Source organism: Geotrypetes seraphini, chromosome 3, assembly GCF_902459505.1.
Source record: "Geotrypetes seraphini chromosome 3, aGeoSer1.1, whole genome shotgun sequence".
Taxonomy (NCBI): Eukaryota; Metazoa; Chordata; class Amphibia; order Gymnophiona; family Dermophiidae; genus Geotrypetes; species Geotrypetes seraphini.
The window spans coordinates 70,263,503-70,280,387 of NC_047086.1; the positions used below are offsets into that span (position 1 = coordinate 70,263,503).

The window sequence follows — 16,885 nt, forward strand, 5'->3', positions numbered from 1 at the left end:
TACTCAAAGACTTCATTGTTTTTTCGCTGTATGTCCAGCTCTTCTTTATTGTAAACCGCCTCGAACTACCTTGGCTTTGGCGGTATATAAACAATAAATTATTATTATTATTACAGTTATGCGGTTTATAAGTACGATGTTATATTATGTTTGTCTTGAATCCCTGGAGGGTGTTTTCCCCTATAACAGCCTCCGGAAGAGTGTTCCAGTTTTCTACCACTCTCTGGGTATAAAAGAACTTCCTTACATTTGTACGGAATCTATCCCCTTTTAACTTTAGAGTGCCCTCTCGTTCTCTCTACCATGGAGAGGGTGAACAACCTGTCTTTATCTACTAAGTCTATTCTCTTATTATCTTGAATGTTTCGATCATGTCCCCTCTCAGTCTCCTCTTTTCAAGAGAGAAGAGACTTAGTTTCTCTAATCTCTTACTGTATGGCAACTCCTCCAGCTTCTTTACCATTTTAGTCGCTCTTCTCTGGACCCTTTTGAGTATTACTGTGTCCTTCTTCATGCACGGCAACCAGAGCTGGATGCAGTATTCCAGGTGGGGACGTACCAGAGCCCGGTACAGCGGCATGACAACCTTCTCTGATCTGTTTGTGATCCCCTTCTTAATCATTCCTAGCATTCTGTTTGCCCCTTTCGCCGCCACCGCACATTGTGCGGATGGCTTCATTGACTTGTCTACCAGTACTCCCAAAGTCTCTTTTCTGGGAGGTCTCTCCGAGTACTGCACCGGACATCCTTTATTCGTGTATAAGATTTTTGTTACCGACATGCATCACCTTACACTTATTCACATTAAACCTCATTTGCCATTTTGCAGCCCATTTCTTGAGCGTGTTTATGTCACGTTGCAGATCTTTGCAATCCTTCTGTGTCTTCACTACTCTGAATAACTGCTTGCCCTGGATCGGTAGCGTGGAATGATGCTACTCTTTGGGTTTGGCCAGGTACTAGTGACATGGATTGACCACTTGAGAACGGGCTACTGGGCTTGATGGACCTTTGGTCTGACCCAGTAAGGCTATTCTTATGTTCTTATGAACATCTCCAAAAATATTACATTAGATTAGTGTCTTCTATTCCACCAATACCTTTCAGTTCTAGGCGGATTACCAAAGAATTGGTCTGGGTATACCCAGTGAGATTACAAAATAGATAATTAGATTACAAGATAGATAATTAGAATAAGCATTAGGGTCCAAGGATATATTGAGAAGGTTAGTTTGACTTGACAAATTTCCTAAACTTGGTTTTTAATTCTCTCCTGAAGGTTTTGTAGTTGGACGCTGTGATCAGCAGGTTGGAGATGTGGTGGTCTAGTTTTGCTGCTTTGGTGGCTAGTAGGCCATCATTCATTTTCTTACATTGTATGCCTTTGATTGGGGGGGTGAGTGAAGGGTGCCTGTGTTCTCCTTGGTCTGAATGTGTTGTTCCTGGTTAGGCGATTGTTAGCCCATTCAGGGCTTTGAATAGAGTGCAGTAGAATTTGTAAAGTATGAATGCTTATACAGGGAGCCATTGTGAGTCTTGGAAGGCAGTGGTAATGTGGTCTTATTTTTCAACTAGTATATCAGTCTGAGGGCTATATTTTGTGCTGTTTATAATTTTTTTATCATGTTGGCAGGCCAGCGTCCCGGTGAAGGTATTCCTGGCTGTTGAGATTCTATTTCTAAAGAATTCAGCCAGTTTGGTGGCTGTTTGTGGAAGGGGGGCAGATTCTTTTGTGGCCAAATAGGATTTGGAGTCTGTGACTTCCCTTAGTAATTTGAAAAGTTTCTTGGTGTCTTGGATTTCTGTGCCTATTGTTTGTATAGTGTTCTCCAGGATGTTTTTGTGTGTTCTTAGTTATTTTTTTTCCGTTCTCTTTAGATTTTGCGTTATGGTTGTATTTGGGTCATATCCTCGAAGAGGGTTGTACTTAGTGTGTGCCAGTGGGTAATGAAGTCTTTGGGGTTACCATCTTGGAACATGGTGTCTGCTTTGTTCAAGAATTATTATTATTATTTTTTTTTTTTATGGGGGGGTGTCGATGTTTTAACATGCTTCGTAGGTTAAGCTTTGGTTATTTTGTTTGGGTTTGCCCCATGGCCAGTTTATTTTGAAGGTGTATATGTAATGGTTTGACCAGAGGGATCGGGACCAGGCTCCATTTATAGTGTGAATTTCTGTTGGGATGGGTTGTTGGGACATGAAGTCCACTATGTCAAGTTGGTGGCCTCTCTCATGTGTGGTTTGGAGGCCTAGAATCTTGAAGGATAGGACTTTAAGGAAAGATAGAAGACTTTCTGCTTTGTTTGGAAAATTTGTCTTCAAGGTGAAGGTTTAGATCTCCTAAGATCAGGTTGTATGCTGATGTGAAGGAATTTCTGAAGATAAATTCTTTGCATTTTGGCTTTACTGAGTTCCATTTCCCTAGGGTTATGTAGCATTGGAGGAAGGTTATGGATCCTTTTAGTATGGAGCTTGATAATTGGCAGACAAGTAAGTTCATGTTAGAGTGTGTGTGTGTGTGGAGGTTTTATCCAGTATGTTTATATTTAGAGTGTTTTTGGCTATGATGGCTAGACCTCCTCCATGTTTTTTGTCTCTGCAAACTACTTGCATGTTGTAGTCCTACGGACAGATTTTGGTTATCTGCGGGTCGTTGTCTGAGGTTAGCCATGTTTTGGTGAGAAAGAGGCATCCTTGCTTAAATATTAAAGAAGATGAATTGCAGGGCATTTTGGAGACAAGGCTACCTAGAAACATAGAATATGATGGCAGAAAGGGGCCGTCGGCCCAACCTGTCTGCCCACTCAAAAGAACCCTCCCCTTAAAAGAACACTCCCCTAAGCAATTCCCCAAAGTGAACCCACATGTTTATCCCATTGTTTCTTGAAGTCGAGCATGTTGCTGGCCTCAACTACCTGACGTGGAAGGCCATTCCAACGATCAACCACCCTTTCGGTGAAGAAGTACTTCCTGATGTCACCATGAAATCTCCCACCCTTGAGTTTGAGCGGATGCCCTCTTGTTGCCGTGGGATCCGTAAGAAAAAGGATATCTTCCTCCACCTCGATACGGCCTGTAAGATATTTGAACATCTCTATCATGTCTCCCCTCTCTCTGCGTTCTTCGAGAGAATATAGCTGCAGCCTCCTTAGACGCTCTTCATATGGGAGATCCTTGAGTCCCGAGACCATCTTGGTAGCCATTTGCTGGACCAATTCCATTCTCTTCACGTCTTTTTGATAATGTGGCCTCCAAAACTAAACACAGTACTCCAGATGAGGTCTCACCATGGACCTGGACAACGGCATTATGACTTCAGGCTTTCGGTTGACAAAACTTCTTCGGATGCAACCCAGCATTCGTCTAGCCTTGGCTGAAGCTTTCTCCACCTGAGTGGCTGTCTTCATATCTTCGCTAATGATTACACCCATGTCCTGTTCTTCAACAGTTCTTGTTAAGGTTTCCCCGTTCAGGGTATATGTTCTGCTGGGGTTACTGCTACCAAGGTGCATAACCTTACACTTTTTGGCATTAAAGCTCAGTTGCCAAGTTTTAGACCATTATTCCAGTAAAAGTAGGTTCTGCCTCATAGTGTCAGGCATGGTTGCGCTGTCAACCACGTTGTGTATATTAGCGTCATCGGTGAATAGTGTAAATTTACCTCGAAGTCCCTGAGGCATGTCCCGTACAAAGATATTAAACAGTATCGGACCCAAGACCGAGCCCTGCGGCACTCCACTGGTCACAGCCGACGTTTCTGAGGGGGTACCATTTACCACCACCCTCTGAAGTCTACCACTGAGCCAGTCTTTAACCCATGCAGTCAAAGTTTTTCCTAATCCCATCGTTTTCATCTTGTTTAATAACCTACGGTGTGGGACATTATCAAAAGCCTTACTCAAGTCTAAATACACGATATTCAGAGATTCCCCCCTGTCTAGTTGTTTCGTTACCCAGTCAAAGAAGCTTATTAGATTGGATTGACAAGACCTTCCCTTCGTGAACCCATGCTGCTGAGGGTCCCTCAGCTTCTTGTCATCCAGAATCGTATCCAATCTGTTTTTAATCGACGTTTCCATAAATTTACACACTATTGATGTGAGACTCACCGGTCTGTAATTTTCAGCCTCTGACCTGCATCCCTTTTTGTGGAGCGGAATGACATTAGCAGTTTTCCAGTCCAAGAGGACTTTTTCCTTGTTTAGGGAAAGATTGAAAAGCACAGATAATGGTTCTGCCAGGACATCTCTCAGTTCCCGAAGTACTCTGGGGTGCAGATTATCCAGCCCCATTGCTTTGTTCACTTTTAGCCTCGATAGCTAATGGTATACATTGCTCGTGATAAATTCAAAATTCCAGAACGGGTCCTCTGAGCACTCCCTTGTTTGCGGCTGTGGTCCGGATCCCAATGCCTCACAGGTAAAGACCGAGCAGAAGTGTCCATTGAGTAGTTTGGCTTTGTCTGAGTCCGAGTCTACATAGTTACTATCAGGTTTCCTTAGGCGCACAATCCTGTCTGTATTCCTTTTTCTGTCGCTAACATACCTGATAAAGGATTTATCCCCTTTGTTTACATGCCTAGCTATATTCTCTTCCATCCGGAATTTGGCATTCCTGACTGCTGTTTTAACAGTTCTAGATTTCACCAGATAGGCTTATTTAGCTTCTGGTCGTTGCTTGTAGGATACAAATGCTCTTTTCTTCTGCTTAACTAGTTCCGAGATCTCCGCGGAGAACCATTGGGGTCTATTATTTCTCCGTCGTTTACTCACAGTCTTTATGTAGAGGTTGGTTGCTTCCTGCAGAGTAGATTTCAAAGCCGACCACATTACCTCCACACTGTCCGTTGTGTCCTGGTTTTGCAGTGCCTCATAGACCTAATCTCCCATGCTCTGGAAGTTAGCTCCCTTAAAATTAAGGACCTTTGTCGATGTATTTGACCTAGTGACTCCCTTCCTGAGGTGAAACCACACCATGTTGTGGTCACTGGAGGCCAAAGCCTCACCTACCAAAACCTTTGTGACACTGTCACCATTGGTGAGCAACAGGTCCAGGATCGCCTGATCCCTGGTGGGCTCCAGTACCATCTGTTTGAGGTGTGCTCCTTGTATGGAGGCTAGTAGCCTCCTGCTGCCACTGGTCATAGCAGAAAGTTTGTTCCAGTCTACATCAGGCATATTGAAGTCCCCCAACAGCACAATGTCTCCACGAAGAGTGATGGTCTCAATGTCTTCGATTAGTTCTTTGTCTATGTTGTCTTGGAGGTCTGTATACAACACCAAGATACAGGCATTTGTCATTGCCTCTGGCAAGGTTCACCCAGAGTGATTCCCCCGTATACTTGACGTCTATGATCCTGGTAACTTTGATGTCCTCTCTGTATTGAATCTTGTCAGTGAACTCAGTATTCGGACTACTGAGTGAGCACATCTTGTGGGTCCATAGAAGGAAAGAATTGAGCACCACAAAGGTGATTATAACCCAGTTCTTCAATTTTGTGAATGAAGAGGCTATATTAAGATTAGTTTGCCAGACCCAGACCCAATTTCAGCTCCATGAAGGTAAGGAAAGTCTTGTTTTTTAAGGATTAGTCCTCAAAAGTGTTAGTGTTCAATTTCCTGGCAGTCTTCATATTCATCATAATGGCTCTGTACAACAGTTTAGCTCTGACAGAGATAGACACGTTTGTAATTACTTTGAATTCAGGGATTTCTTCTAGAACTGAAGACTAATGGAGGGAGTACAACAGAACTGAGCCCCATCTTTAGCTGCACCATGGACAAAGCCAGCACTGATAGCAGATGAATGGCATACCTAGCTTGCATCTGAACTCAAGGAAACTGGAGTATTTATGAGCTGCAGGACTTTGCAACCCTCTTAAAGAACGTAGCTCAGCTTAGCACCTAGACTGAAGCCTGTGTGTCAGAATAGGACAAGCATATCAACTGAAAACAAGCTAGAGTATTTTCTTTTGGGGGAGGAAGGGGTATTTAGCTCACTCCTTTTTGAGTTGTAAATCAAGGGAAGTTACAGACAAGTGCAGTATATATTTTCCTGACCCTGGAAGGCTTACAATCTAGGTATGAAGACAAAGTTTTATTTTATTTTTCTTTCCAGCTTACGATTTATCTTTAATCTTATCTATTGTTTTGCCTTTTGTCTTTGTTTTGTTCTATTTCTATCATTTAAATTTCTCCAGAATTCTACTGTTCAACGGCTCCCCCTTCTGCTTCTATTCCTTTCTCTCCTCTCTTCTACCTTCCAAAGTATTTAGATCAATGCTGTCTTGTTAAAATGTTTATTTTATTTTTATTTTTCCTCTAACTCTACTTTTCACTTCTCTATTACCCTCCAGGTACTTTAGTTAGATTGTGAGCCTTTGGGACAGTAAGGGAATTTTTCAAGTACCTTTCTTATTTCTAATCTTAATGTATATTTTTTGTAAACCGCTTAGAACCTAACGGATGTAGCGGTATATAAGAAATAAATTACATTACATTACATTACATATTTACCTGAGGCAACAGAGAGTTAAGCGACATGCTTAAGATCAAAAGAAGCCATAGTAAGATTTGAACCAGGTTTTCCTGGTTCTCACTTGGCTGCTTTAATAATTTAGGCTACTCCTTCATGCTTAAGATTTGCAGAAAAACACAACATTCTGATTTTGTTTCACAAATATTAAAGCTGCTGCAAATAAACAAAGATTCAACATTGCAAAAAGCAAACAGATATTCAAGCTTTTTTAAATAAGCAAGCAGCATACCACTGAAATTTAACATTAAGTCAGCCAGCGAACCACAGATTGATTTATTTAAAACTTTTTATATGCTGTCCTTCTCAAACAAATCAAAGTGGGCTAAACCAACCAAAAGCACTGTGGTTAAACCAACTAGCAATCAAATAAACCTTAGAAACATAGAAACATGATGGCAGATAAAGGTCAAATGGCCCATCCAGTCTGCCCATCCACAGTAACCATTATCTCTTCCTCTCTCTAAGAGATACCACGTGCCTATCCCACACTATCTTGAATTCAGACACTGTTCTATGCATCTACTACCCTTTCTGTAAAAAAGTATTGCCTTAGATTACTTCTGAGCCTATCACCTCTTAACTTTATCCTATGCCCTCTCATTTCAGAACTTCCTTTCAAATGGAAGAGACTCAACTCGTGCATTTACATCACGTTGGTATTTAAACTTCTCTATGATATCTCACCTCTCCCACCTTTCCTCCAAAGTATACAGATTGAGATCTTTAAGTCTGTCCCCATATGCCTTATGATGAAAACCACGCACCATTTTAGTAGCCTTTCTCTGGACCGACTCCATCCTTTTTATATATTTTTGAAGGTGTGGCCTCCAGAATTTTATACAATATTCTAAATAAGGTCTCACCAAAGTCTTATACAAGGGCATCAATACCTCCTTTTACTGGTCATACCTCTCCCTATGCACTCTAGCATCCTTCTAGCTTTCGCAGTCACCTTTTCAACCTGTTTGGCCACCTTAAGATCATCACATACAATCACACCCAAGTCCTGCTCTTCTGTCGTGCACATAAGTTTCAAGTTTCAAGTTCAAGTTTCAAGTTTATTAGGATTTTATATACCGCCTATCAAAGGTTATCTAAGCAGTTTTTACAATCAGGTACTCAAGCATTTTTCCCTCTCTGACCCGGTGGGCTCACAATCTATCTAACATATCTGGGGCTATGGAGGATTAAGTGACTTGCCCAGGGTCACAAGGAGCAGCGCGGGGTTTGAACCCACAACCCCAGGGTGCTGAGGCTGTAGATCCAACCACTGCGCCACACACTCCATAAGTTCTTCACCCTCTAAACTATACTGCTCCCTCGAGTTTTTGCAGCCCAAATGCATGAACTTGCATTTCTTAGCATTAAATTTTAGCTGCCTAATTTCAGATCATTCTTCAAGCTTCACCAGATCTTTCTTCATGTTATTCACACCATCCTGGGTGTATACTCTATTTCAGATTTTGGTATCATCCGCAAAAAGGCAAATCTTACCCGACAGCCCTTCAGCAATATCGTCTATAAAAATGTTAAGAACAGGCCCAAGAACAGAACCTTGAGGCACACCACTGGTAATATCCCTTTCCTCAGAGCGATCTCCATTGATCACTACCCTCTGTCACCTTCCACTCAACCTGTTCCTGATGCAGCCCGTCACTTTGGGACCCATCCCAAGAGCACTCAGTTTATTTATTAGATGTCTTTGTAGAACACTGTCAAAGGCTTTGCTAAAATTTAAATACACCTTGCAGCTAATCTAGCAGTAAGCTCTTAACTTTCAAAACAATAAACTTTGCAAGTTCAGCTATCAAGCAAACATTTTGCTTTCTACAGGACTGATGTACTGAATCTCCATTAAATTTTTAGTACAGATTTTTATTTCTGCATTAAAATTTTAACTTGCTTTTGGACGAAATAAAGCAATAAAAAGTATAGAGCACTGAACTCAAAATAAATCTGTGCTAGATTAGAATTGGCTTGGTTAAACCAAGGCAAACTTTACTTCTGTGCTAAAATGAAAGTAAACATTACTGCTTCTATCACTGTATCAACTGTAAATCTCCATATATTGAGAAGAGCACGATTATTTTTTCAAGTTGTGATAATATCATGGCTAAACTACATAATCAAGATACTGCTAAAGAATTGGCTAAACCTCCTTAGACCTGAAAAGAAAAGTCTGGCAAAATAATCATTCCTTGGAAGAACACTGGGGTTGGAATAAAGGACATCAGTATGAGCCCATCAAGAATCACATCAACCTCTGGCTCAGGCTAAATCTCACAGGTGACTAGCACCATACATACGTCTAAATGAGAATAGCCTCATACATCATGTAGTCCATAATCATCCCCTGTGAACAAAATAATAATTGAACTTCCAAATAAAGATTGCAGACTTAACATTCAGGAGAAAGGGGGAATAAAGACATCACAACATATATCCCATGAACGACTAAACCAACAAAATATATATGAGTGAGTTGGGTGTGTGAAGTGAAATAGATAATTTATGCATACATAATTTTAAATTTTGATGAATACATACACAGACATTAACAAACTAATACATAATATCTAATTGTCAAATCTTACTAAATAAATATCTAGTTGTCAAATCTTACTGAATAAATATCAACTGTGCTAAAAATATGTAAAAGAAGAATATAAAAAGATAAATGTGCAAAGACCTACTACATAATGCCCTGTAATGTAATGTAATATTGGTCAGACCACAAATAGTTCAGCATGCTACAGCACAGCTTATATGCAAGTGCTGTGACCTCATCCCAATCTTTCTGTAAAAAACGCAAAGTACTAGGACCTTATAGAGCCAATTTTAAAACTGAGTCTGATTTTCAAGGCACTTAGATGAAATGGGCCAGCATACCTAAAAAATAAGTTAGCCCTTTATGTACTTTTGAGGTTTCTAAGATCCACTCAAGGACCAAACTGTACACTTGTGAAAAGAATCATATGGTGTAATAATTGTCAACAAGCCTTCTCATATATAGCTATGCCGACTATCCAATCATTTACACCACATCTGGATTATTTTGCTGCACACTCTATAACTGAGACCAGTAGCACACAAAAAGTCAACTGCATATAAAGCACAGTTACTTACCGTAACAGGTGTTATCCAGGGACAGCAGGCAGATATTCTTAACGCATGGGTGACGTCACCGACGGAGCCCCGGTACGGACACTTTTAACTAGAAAGTTTTAGTTGGCCGCACCGCGCATGCGCGAGTGCCTTCCCGCCCGACGGAGGAGTGCGTGGTCCCCAGTTAAGATAAGCCAGCTAAGAAGCCAACCCGGGGAGGAGGGTGGGACGTAAGAATATCTGCCTGTTGTCCCTGGATAACACCTGTTACGGTAAGTAACTGTGCTTTATCCCAGGACAAGCAGGCAGCATATTCTTAACGCATGGGTGACCTCTAAGCTAACAGAGAGGGAGGAGGGATGGTTGGCCATTAGGAAAATAAATTATGCAACATAGATTGGCCGAAGTGTCCATCCCGTCTGGAGAAAGTATCCAGACAGTAGTGAGTAGTGAACGTGTGAACTGAGGACCAAGTGGCAACCTTGCAGATTTCCTCGATGGGCATGGAACGGAGGAAAGCCACAGAAGCAGCCATAGCTCTGACCCTGTGAGCCGTGACAGCACCTTCCAGTGAGAGACCGGCCCGAGCATAACAGAACGCAATGCAGGCAGCAAGCCAGTTGGAAAGCGTCCGTTTGGAGACAGGGCGACCTAGACGGTTAGGGTCGAAGGATAAAAAGAGCTGAGGGAACGAGCGGTGAGCCCTGGTACGGTCAAGGTAGTATGCAAGGGCACGCTTACAGTCCAGCGTGTGTAACGCCTGTTCCCCAGGATGAGAATGGGGCTTAGGGAAAAAGACAGGCAACACAATGGATTGGTTGAGGTGGAAGTCCGAGACCACCTTGGGAAGGAATTTAGGATGGGTACGCAGAACCACCTTGTCATGGTGAAAAACAGTGAAAGGTGGGTCGGCCAACCAGTGCATGCAGCTCACTAACCCTCCTGGCAGAGGTGATGGCAATGAGGAAAAGCACCTTCCATGTCAGAAATTTGAATGAAGTAGTGGCAAGAGGCTCAAACGGGGGTTTCATGAGGGCTGATAAAACCACATTCAGGTCCCAGACGACTGGAGGAGGCTTCAGAGGTGGTTTGACATTGAAGAGGCCTCTCATGAACCGGGAAACCAGGGGATGAGCTGTAAGCGGTTTTCCGAGGATAGGCTCATGAAACGCAGTGATGGCACTGAGGTGGACTCTGATTGAGGTGGACTTGAGGCCAGCATCAGATAGAGAGAGCAAATAGTCCAGTACAGTTTCCACCGCCAATGAGGTGGGATCGTGGTGATGCAGTAGACACCAAGAGGAGAACCTGGTCCACTTCTGATGGTAACATTGGAGGGTGGCCGGTTTCCTGGAGGCATCCAAAATGCGACGGACGGGCTGAGACAGATTCCCTGGGGAGGTCAGCCCGAGAGAAAACAAGCTGTCAGGTGGAGCGAGGACAGATTGGGATGTAGTAGAGACTGATGCTGCTGTGTAAGTAGAGTAGGAAACACAGGAAGAGGAATGGGCTCCCTGGAGCTGAGCTGGAGCAGGAGGGAGAACCAGTGTTGGCAAGGCCACCGAGGGGCGATGAGAATCACGGTGGCTCTGTCCCTGCGGAGTTTGAATAATGTCCGCAACATCAGAGGCAGTGGAGGAAAGGCATAGAGGAACCAATCCGTCCAGTCGAGCAGGAATGCATCCGGGGCCAGACGATGAGGAGAGAAGAGTCTGGAACAAAACTGGGGCAGCTGATGGTTGTGAGGAGCTGCAAAGAGGTCCACCTGAGGAGTGCCCCAGCGAGCAAAGATGGAGTGGAGTGTGGGAGGATCCAGAGTCCACTCGTGAGGTTGAAGGATGCGGCTGAGATTGTTGGCCAGGGAGTTCTGTTCGCCCTGGATATAGACAGCCTTGAGGAAGAGACTGTGGGCCGTGGCCCAGGTCCAGATGCGGATGGCCTCCTGACAGAGGAGGGGAGATCCGGTGCCGCCTTGCTTGTTTATGTAATACATGGCGACTTGGTTGTCTGTGCACAGGAGAAGAACCTGAGGGTAGAAAAGGTGCTGGAAGGCCTTGAGAGCATAGAACATGGCCCGGAGTTCCAGGAAGTTGATGTGATGTTGACGCTCCTGATGGGTCCAGAGTCCCTGGGTGCGAAGATCTCCCAGGTGAGCTCCCCATGCATAGGGGGAGGCTTCTGGGGTTATGATCAAGGAGTGAGGGGGTAGATGAAAGAGTAGACCCCTGGAAAGATTTGAGGAGTTCAACCACCAGTAAAGAGATTGCTGAAGAGACGATGACACAGAGATGGGATGAGAAGGAGGATCCGTGGTCTGGGACCATTGGTTGGCCAGCGTCCATTGAGGTGTCCTGAGGTGGAGTCGCGCCAGAGGAAGCACATGGACCGTCGAGGCCATGTGGCCCAGGAGGACCATCATTTGCCAAGCTGGAATGGAGCGACGAAGGAGCACCTGACGGCAGAGGTGGAGTAGGGTCCGTTGGCGGTCTGAGGGGAGAAACGCCCTCATCAGAGTGGTGTCGAGGACAGCTCCAATAAACTGAAATCGCTGTGTGGGAAGCAGATGCGACTTGGGGTAGTTGATCTCGAACCCCAGGAGGTGGAGGAAGGAGATGGTGTGCTGAGTGGCTTGTAGCGCAAGAGGAGACGTAGGTGCTTTCACTAACCAATCGTCCAAGTAGGGGAACACCTGGAGGTTGTGGGACCTGAGAAAGGCCGCCACCACAATGAGGCACTTGGTGAACACCCTGGGCGATGATGCGAGGCCAAAGGGTAGCACTTTGTACTGATAGTGACGGTGCTGTACCTGAAATCGAAGGTAGCGACGTGAAGTCAGATGGATTGGAATGTGAGTGTAGGCCTCTTTGAGGTCTAGGGAACATAGCCCATCGTGTTGAGAGAGAAGAGGGTAAAGCGTGGCAAGGGAGAGCATTCTGAACTTTTCCTTTACCAGACACTTGTTGAGGTCCCGGAGATCGAGGATGGGACGGAGGTCTCCTGTCTTCTTGGGAACTAGGAAGTAGCGGGAGTAGAATCCCTGACCCCTTTGGGCTGGGGGTACCTCTTCAATGGCATTGAGAAGAAGGAGGGATTGGACCTCCCTCAGGAGGAGAAGGGATTGGGAGGAGTGAGAAACAGACTCTATGGGAGGATTGTCTGGTGGAAGAGTCTGGAAGTTTAGAGAGTAGCCGTGGTGAATGATGTTGAGGACCCACAGGTCTGATGTGATGACCTCTCAACGGCTGAGGAAGAGTTGAAGGAGTCCTCCGATCAGTTGAGGAAGAGGCAATGATGGTGGGAGACTGGCTATGCCCTGGAGAAAGGAGTCAAAAGGGCTGAGATGGCTTTGATGGAGGGAGAGGCTTGGCAGGTTGGTGAGACTGTGAGCGAGCCTGAGTTTGATGCTGTTGCCGAGGTCGGCGAGGCTGTTGTTGAGGCGGGTTGAGAGGTCTGGCCGAGAACCTGCATTGGTAGGAAGACTGCTGTCTGTAGGGGCGAGCAGGTGGAGTCTTCTTCTTAGGTTTTATCAGAGTATCCCACCTGGTCTCGTGCGCCGAGAGTTTCTGGGTGGTTGAGTCCAGGGACTCCCCGAAGAGTTCATCACCAAGACAAGGTGCGTTAGCCAGGCGGTCTTGGTGATTAATGTCGAGGTCAGAAACTCTCAGCCAGGCCAGGCGCCTTATGGCCACAGCCATGGCAGATGCTCGAGAGGTTAACTCAAAAGAGTCATAAATGGAGCGCACCATGAATTTCCGGAGTTGGAGTAGACTGGAAATTTGTTGTTGAAAAACAGGAACCTTACGTTCAGGGATGTATTTTTGTAAGGAGGAGAGTTGTTGCACCAGATGCTTCATGTAGAAGGAGAAGTGGAAGGTGTAATTATTAGCCCTGTTGGCAAGCATTGAATTTTGATAAAGGCGCTTGCCAAATTTATCCATCGTTTTGCCCTCTCTGCCAGGAGGGGTGGAGGCATAAACACTGGAACCCTGGGTTTTCTTTAAGGTGGACTCCACTAGAAGAGATTCATGGGGTAGTTGAGGTTTGTCGAACCCCGGGATAGGAATGACCCTGTACAAACTATCCAGTTTTCGAGGGGCTCCCGTGAGAGGGTTTTCCCAATTTTTGTAAAAAGTTTCCCGTAAGATGTCGTGGACGGGTAACTTTAAAAATTCTTTGGGGGGTTGTTCGAAGTCTAAGGCGTCGAGAAAAGCCTGGGACTTCTTAGAGTTGGATTCCAATGGGATAGAAAGAGCCGCCGACATCTCCCTCAGAAATTTAGTGAATGAGGACTGTTCAGGTTTGGAACTGGTATCGACCATCGAGGGTTCCTCGTCCGTTGATGAAGCCTCATCATCGGTACCGGGTGGGAATTCTTCCCATAAGTCCGGGTCCCTGACGTCGATGTGTGCAGGACGGGACGGTGGTGTGGATGGCTCAGCATGGCGAGTCTTAGAGAGAGATTTGCCAGAGCGCATCGAGACGGTACCGGGGGAGGAAGACCGGTGCCGGACCCGGGGGGACCGGTGTCGGTCTTGATGTCGGGGAGGGTCGGCATCAGAGCGTGGTTGCACGGGAGGATTGAGTGGTTCAGCCGCGAGCACCGGCATGGACGTGTTCAACGGTACCGATGGGGTCGACACCGGTGGTAAGGTGCGAGGCTCGGGCTGGTCCGGTACCGGAAGGAGTGGGGCCAACATTGCTGGCAACAGGTGTTGGAGTTGCTGCTGTAGTTGCTCCTGCAATTGGCTTTGGAGTATGGCCGCAATGCGGCCGTCCAGGGGAGGCACCGGTACCGCTTTTTTCTTTTTCGGTACCATAGGTGCCGCTCCATGCCCCGGCGATGAGGAGGCCGATGACGAGGCACTCACCGAAATCGGGGCGGAGCATTTGCGGGGCCGGCGTGATGTCGAGAGGACCGGCGTCACCGCTGTGGCAGGAGGGCGCTCAAGGGAAGTGGAAGGCTTCTTAGCCGGCTTACCTGGTGCTAGCGACCCCGAGGAAGGATCAGGCGTCGTCGAAGTAGTCGGTGCCGACTTTTGCGGTGCTTTCGACAGCGCGGCCGATTCCATGGCAGATCCGGTACCGAAAAGGATATTCTGTTGGATCTGTCTATTTTTTAATGTACGTTTTTTAAGAGTAGCACAGCGGGTGCAGGTGTCAGCCCGATGCTCTGGACCCAGGCACTGGAGGCACCAATTGTGCGGGTCAGTGAGAGAGATCGGGCGTGCACACCGCTGGCACTTCTTAAAGCCCGGCTGAGGGGGCATGAAGGGAAACACGGCCTCCGCAAAATCAAAACCGGAGGCCTGTATGGTGGTAACAGGCCCCGCCGGGGCCGGCCTGAAAAATAAAGAAAAAAGAAGAAGTAAAGTTTTTTTTTTTTTTACGGAAAAGAAACCCGAAGGGAAAAAGAACAAAAAAGAAGAAAATTTCGCGAGCGGGAAGGCAAAAATCAGATTTTTCAACAGCCGTTGAAAACACATGCGTCTTCTTCGCTCCGCGGAAACGAAGAAACTGGGGACCATGCACTCCTCCGTCGGGCGGGAAGGCACTCGCGCATGCGCGGTGCGGCCAACTAGAACTTTCTAGTTAAAAGTGTCCGTACCGGGGCTCCTTCGGTGACGTCACCCATGCGTTAAGAATATGCTGCCTGCTTGTCCTGGGATAATTTACCTTCAGTTTAACCACCTACTTTTATTGATCCCAATGCCTTATTTTACCTATATTTTCTGTCTATATGTCCCCAACTGCACTTGTCCTCCCTTCAACCTGTTTAAAAAGTTTCATTATGCTGGACCAAAATTGTAGCTCATTTGCATTCTCCTGACATTACAGTATATTTCTGTTATATGTTCTAATGTACTATTTTAATGTGCACATTACTGACACTGAATCATAAGAGGTCTGTTCAAAAAGTTTCAGGACTGATTTTATAAAAATGTATTAAACATTCTTACAACTTATTCCATTGGGTCCCCTTCAAAGTACTCCTCTTCCCAATGTTGTTTCCACTTCTGGAAACAGTCCTTAAATGCATCTTCAGGAATCACCAAAAGTTGCTGTGTCAAATTTTGCTTTATGCCTTCAATGGTGTTGAATTGCTTTCCTTTCAGCATGGATTTAAGTTTAGGAAACAAGAAGTCAGCAGGGCCAAGTCAGGAGAGTAAGGTGGCTGGGGAAGAACTGTCATTGTTTATTTATTTATCTATTTTTAAAATCTTTCTTTTTTCACTCTTTGCCCCCTAATGTGTTACCCATATATGTCCTCTTTCTTTTTAATGATTGTAGTTCACCCCCCCCTTTCCTTTTGTGTCTGTATTGAATTTTGTATGTATATATTATTTGGTAATAAACTGCTGTAAAGTATTTCCCCTATTTTAATCTGTAATACACTTTGAAATATTTGACATTGCGTACACATCAAACTTTAATAAAACTTGAAACTCTGTTGTCTGAGAAGCGCCTTGATAGGCGGTATATAAATACAGGCAGTCTCTGGTTTAGGAACGCCCGACTTAAAGTCAAACTTGTACTTACGAACTGGGGTCCTGCCTCTCCCTTCCTGAGCAAAGACCCCCTTCATCCTCCTTTCCTGTCCAAACAAGACCCTCCTTCTCTCTTCCATATCCCAATGCGTCCCTTGTCATCTTTCCCTCGGTTCTACATCCCAAATTTGTGGGTGTTTACCTTCTCTGTCTGGCTCCCTCCTCCCAGCTGCACTTCTTTTAGCAAAGCTGTGGCTCACAGCTGACCAGGCAGCCTAACCCTTCATGCCTCCCGTGGGTGTTTACCTCCTCTGGCCAACTCTCTCCTCCCAGTTGTACTTCTCTTGCAAAGCTGCGGCCACTGGTTTCTGCACAGACGGAACTTGTACGTTGTGACTTAGGCGATGTAAAACTAGGTCAAGTGCCCAGAAGGTATCCAAAATGACCAGATAACCACTGCAGACACAAAGTACAGACCCCCACACACTGCCCTATTGATCACTGACCCCCCCCAACATCATAAAAATCGGAATAAAAACGTACATACCTGCCTCCAGAACATCAGCACTTGGCATAGGAAAGCCTAGTAGAGCAGCACAGAGGTGGCTAAAGTAGTCTGGGACTATTGGGGTTGTAGACAGGTGGGTCTAGTAGGTTTTAGGGGTGTTTTGGGGGGGCTCACCATGACCTATAAGGGAATTCTGGTGAGATGTTTATGTGGCACACTTTTTGTGAAGTTCGCAGCAGTGCCCTGTAAG

The 16,885-nt window shown here is 45.3% G+C and overlaps 1 protein-coding gene across 5 annotated transcripts in view; it reads right to left on the bottom strand.

The window, feature by feature from the left end:
• MCPH1 (microcephalin 1) overlaps window positions 1–16,885 on the bottom strand; it is a 490,428-nt gene that overhangs the window by 342,128 nt on the left and 131,415 nt on the right. The gene's annotated exons all lie outside the window — the stretch shown is intronic.